Genomic DNA, 6,000 nt, shown 5'->3' with positions numbered 1-6,000 from the left:
ATCATCCTTAACCTATCAATGTGTGACTTCATCTCTAAGAGCACACACAGGTTTCCCATCTTCGTGTTTACTTGCCAAAAGGGCTTGAGTGAGCTTGAACTTTTCAATCCTTTGAACTTGTGGGTTAGGGAGAATAATTGGAGGTGGTGGAGGAAGTGACGCATGACTCTCATTTCCTTGATCATATCGTGGAACGTCATCTTCATTTGGAAAGCTTGTTCCAAGGGACTTGGGAAGACCATTGTAAGATTTAGACATCTACAAAACGGGAGAAAAATCAAGTTAGTTGATAAAAAATCCTTGATGTAACACCCAAATGAAACATCAAGGCTAGGATCCAACACAATACTCTACAACCTAGAAGAGGGATGCCGTAATCTAGTTGCAGAATATTTGAAGGTAGGTAAATGACGATTTACCAATTTCCACCATGAAAAACAAAAAGGAAGTTTAAGTTTTAAATGAATTGAAACTCCTAGATCTTTTGAGATTCACTGAACTTTTCAATGGCATGTTTAATCTCGATTATGCCCTTCTATTTGTGACTGGGATGCCGAGGATCACAAATAAGGTGTGAATAACCATACGAATCTACGTGATGCACTCAATGATACTATCACCTAATCAATGTGTCGGTTAGCCACACACGCTCCATTGATCTAGGATAAACATTGAGCCACCCTTCGCCACCAATGCCAAACCCAAATTAGTGTGCCGGTTAACCACACACGCTCCACTAACGTTTCGACAAGGGTACAAAGTGTAATTCCATGGATTAGCATACAATTCCACATTTTTCCTAAAGTAACTATGATTTGGGAATTTATAAAAGCATTTAGTTACTTTGTACTTCATTATACTTATAATGGAAGGTTTCGTCCTATCCTACCCGTTCGGCTAACGACCCTCCACTAATCAAGAGTGCGGTGGGTAAGAGTGGATACCCATTCAATCGCCATTTTATAGGCAATTTCCTTAAACACCCCTTATAGACCAGCTTCGTGAATGAGGCCTACTAACGGTAAGACTGACTGTTTACTCATACATATATATAATATTAGACTTTTAATGTTATATATAGTATAGGGTGTATTTTACACTTTTTAAAATACTAGGTGGTTTAATCTAATAAATTATACTTTTAATTTAATTAAATGTAAACCAAAACTTGATGGATTTATTAAATCTCTTTTAATTATATACTTTAATTAATTAATAAAACCATAAGGGTGTAATTTGAACTTTTCAAAGTACTTGAGTTTTAGATTTTAAAAACTTCAAATTAAGACTTTTAATTAAATTTTAAAATCCAAAACTTGAGGGCAAGTTTTGAAACTTTTCCAAACTTAGGGTTTAGAATTTAAATATTTCAAAATTAAACTTTTAATCAAAATTTAAATTCCAAAACTCGAGGAAAAGTTTTGAAACCTTTCAAAACATTAAGGTTTAACTATTTAAATTTCAAAAAACAGAAACTTTTAAGTTCAAATTTAAACTATTAAACCTAAAGGGTGTAAATTGAAACTTTTCAAACTTACTAGGTCAAATATATATCTAATAATAATCCTATATTATCCATATTTAACTAAATTCATTAATTTTGACAAGGATAAACATTCCAAACATGAAAAATCGATTTTAGGCAATAAAAACGAGTTATGGCAATTATCCTTAGCAAAATCTGCTCAAAAATTCGAAAAATCCGGCAACAGACTCGAAAACTCGTTGAGTTGAGTATAGAACTCGTCGAGTTCATTACCAACTCGTCGAGTTCCTGCTCCAGACAGCAAAAACTTTCGAATTTTTGATTTTTGGCAGTTCAATTATGCTTCTATTCAATAGAAAAACGACCTAGGCTCTGATACCACTGATGGGTTTTGAGCATAACATCAATCCTATGGTGTTCATGCAACCCTAATTGCTTGGATCTAGTTTTTCTACTTTGAACATGCAATAAACTTCCAAGACTTATAAACCCTAGATCTAGCATACAATTAATCAAATCAACATACAAACTAGAGTTTAGATCTTACCTTGATTGTTATATAGCAATAACAATCAATCCTTGGCTTCAGAAAGCTTAGTGCCTCAAGTGTTGCACCTCTAATGGAGTCACAAACACCACTAAGCAACTTGGATGAGGAGGGATGAGAGAGGAGGCACCAAAATCGGCTGGAAACCCTAGAGGAACTCTTAGCCACGTTTTTGGGGCATAGGGGTCCTATATATACATGTAGGCTATTAGGGTTTATAACTAGGAAACCCTAATCTGACTGTTTAAGCCCTAAGCAGCCCATGGACCCCTTCTGGAACATGCCTTGGACGATTTATAATGGGCTTCCCCATAGAATTCGTCCAACCTATTATTCCAAGGTGATCCATAGCCCAATTGCAATTATCCTATAATTACAATTCCAGTCCACTAAGTTTAATTAATCTCTTTTAGCCACAAAATTAATTCTTAATTAATTCTTGACTAATATTAATTAAACAATATGATTTCTCCTTTAATATATTATTCTTATAATATATTAATAAATCATAATTAAACCTTTCTCTCCTTAATTCATCCTACATATTGCTATGGTGAAGGCAACCCAAAAGGACCATGCTCATAATCGGGTCAAGTACATACCAAAATAATTATGGACTTAGACACTAATCCAACACTCACCAGGCTCCCCAGCCCGACCCACTCAATTTTTGTATTACAGGTAGTGACACAAGAGTATATATGCGATGATCTGATGAGAGATTATGGATTATAGCCCAGTAGAAATAAATAGAATGTTGTAAGGCCTATGTTGTTTTTGAGGCTTATGTTGTTTTGTGGCCTATGTTGTTTTGTTTATGCTTTTGATATGTATTGAAAATGACATCCCGAGGTTTGTAATGTAATGAAAATATATTTCTTCGGAAATGGTTTGATAAATTCTTTATCATGGTTTTGGGAACAAATTCCGCCACATTTTTCTTTAAAAGTATACTCTGATTTTCAAATAAAGCATAAACAAATCGGTCTTTTCTGGTCGTGAAATTGGGGATGTCATAGTTGGTATCAGTGCATTAGTTTAAGCGAACTAGGAATTTGTAGGATTTCTAGACTTAAACTCAGAATGCTAAGCGATGATTGTGCGATGAGTGTCTGCTACATTTTAGAAACGAGCACTAGTTTATTTTAAGAAAGATACCTAAAATGCTTGTATGTGCTAAAAGCTTTATGTTTGCCTTATATGCTATTATTTGTTCGGATCTATGGTCTGTTTCCGACCGGATCTGGAAACGTTACGTGTTCAGGATTCTAAGCGTTCGATTACGATATTAGAACTAGCATGTAACGTTTCGGAGTGATAAGGAGAATTTAAACGTCTATCGTAAATAAAGATCTAAATTCACCTACTTTGGTGTATAGATCAACATGGTGAGAACCCGAAGTGGACTTGGAAACGCAAACGGGAACAAAAATCAGCAGCCTCATCCCTAAGGGATTGAGCAAGTGTCGATAGTAGAAGCTACACCTGAGCCAGTCACGATGGCTGGAGTACAAGCCATGATTCGGGCTATGATGGCCGGACAGAGGGAGGAAATGAGGCAATTGTTGCTGAATAATAGGGATGAACCTTCGATGCCTGTTGAACATCCAAAACTGAATGACGGACAATCGAAAGAAGGGAACTACAGTAGGACCGTTGGTCAAGCTAAACCGCCAGTGGTTAGAGGAAATACCCAAGGTGGAGGGAATGACGGACGTGGATGAAAATACAAGGATTTCATGGAATCCAAACCACCGTGTCTTTATAGAAGCCCAACACCGGTGGAAGTTATGGATTGGATCTCCAAGATAGAGACAATGTTTGAGAGTTGCGACTGTAGCAACAGACAAAAGACTGCTCTCGCGGTTCCCCTGTTAAAGTCCGGAGTACTAAGCTGGTGGAAGCTACTAGCTGATACGATGCCCAAGGGAGAAGCTATCAAGATGTCTTGGGAAGATTTCCTGGTGCAACTGAAAATGCAATACTACTCCGAACAGGATCTTCTGGAAATCAACAATGAGTTTTAGAATCTGAAGAAGGGAAGAATGAGCGTCACCGAGTATGCTGCAAGCTTTAAAGAGAAGATGAAGCTTGTTCCTTACCTAGTTCCAACTGAACTCTCCAAGGTCAACAAGTTTGCCCACAGATTACCAGCGGACTTTGGTCCAATGGTCAAGCAAACAACCACTTTGAAAGCCGCCATTTGGGCTGCTAAGAATGTTGAGACCCAGATAAGGGAAAAGGGTCTTGAGAGAGCTGAGGTTGGTGAGAAAAGGAAATTCAATGGATCGTCAAAATCCAACAAGAAGAGCAAGTTTGGTTCAAGGAAATTTGGAGGATGAGGAAGCGAATCAAAGCGGTGCGAGAAGTTCATGAAGAAGCACTTTGGGAAATATGATGTAGAGGTCACCTGTTTTAAGTGTGGAAAGCCTGGGCACTTTGCCAATGAGTGCACCTTCAACAAGAAAGTCTGTTATGGGTGCAATGAAGAAGGGCACATTTCGAGGGACTGCCCAAAGAAGAAGGAGGCAATAAGGCCCAATGTTCCACCGTAGCCAAAAGCCAGAGCTATCCAAATGACCATGGAAGCCGCAAAGGATGCAGCGGATGTCGCTTCAGGTACCTTTCTTGTAAATGGATTTCCTACCAAAATATTATTTGACTCCAGAGAAAATTACTCCTTTATATCACACAAATTTGGTGGAAGACTAGCATTGCCTGTAGATAAACTTGATAATGCTCTAGTTGTAGAAGTTGCCAGTGGCAAATTCATACCTGTTACTTGCAAGAAGAAGATAGTAAGAGTAAACCCACCTGGAAAAGAGTCATTTATGGTGTACGGGGACAAACACAGAGTAAATTCTGGAATCATTTCCCTGATGAAAGCCAGAAAATGTTTGTCTAAAGGATGCACATCATACTTGGCATTTGTGATAGATGCTAAGAAGGAGAAGAAGGAGATGCAAAGAATACCAGTGGTGTGTGACTATCCGGAAGTCTTTCCCGAAGATCTTCCTAGATTACCCCCGATAGATAAGTAGAGTTTTGAATAGACTTGTTTCCAGGATCAACGCCAATAGCGAAAGCACCATACCGATTAGCACCAATGGAGATGAAGGAGATTATGACGCAAATTCAGGAGTTGTTGGACAACAGTTTCATCAGCCCTAGTTCATCACCATGGGGAGCTCTATTGTTATTCGTAAAGAAGAAGAATGGAAGCATGAGGATATGCATAGACTACAGAGAGCTGAACAAGGCAACGGTAAAGACCAAGTACCCATTGCCAAGGATTGATGACCTGTTCGATCAACTACAAGGTTCGAGCTATTTCTCAGAGATCGATCTCAGGTCAGGATATCATTAACTGAAGGTGAGAGAGCAGGATATTGAGAAAACTGCATTCAGAACGAGATACAAACACTACGAGTTCTTGGTTATGTCATTTATACTAACCAATGCTCCAGCAACATTCATGGATTTGATGAACAAGGTTTGTAAACCATTCCTCGATGAATCTGTGATAGTGTTCATAGATGACATTCTGGTTTACTCAAAGAGCCAGTAGGAGCATGTCAAGCACCTTCGAGAAGTGTTAGAAGTTTTGAAGAAGGAGAAGTTGTAAGCAAAGTTCTCCAAATGTGATTTCTGGATTCGAGAAGTCCAATTCTTGGGTCATGTGGTTAACTAAGAAGGAATAATGGTTGAACCAACTAATATTGAAGTTGTGATGAAGTGGGAACGACCAAAAAGCCCCACAAAGATTTGAAGCTTTCTAGTATTGGATGGATATTTCCGAAGGTTTATCCAAGGCTTTTCTTTGATAGCTGCTCCATTGACAGCTTTGACCCATAAAGGAGCTACTTATACTTGGAGTGACAAACACGAAGAAGCATTTGAGAAGCTAAAGAAGAAGTTGTGTGAAGCACCAATTCTTTCTTTACCTGACGGAGTTGAAGACTTCGCA

This window comes from Lactuca virosa, chromosome 1, assembly GCF_052849685.1.
Source record: "Lactuca virosa cultivar CGN04683 chromosome 1, Lactuca_virosa_CGN04683_v6, whole genome shotgun sequence".
Lineage (NCBI taxonomy): Eukaryota > Viridiplantae > Streptophyta > Magnoliopsida > Asterales > Asteraceae > Lactuca > Lactuca virosa.
Note: the sequence above shows the minus strand (reverse complement) of the source record.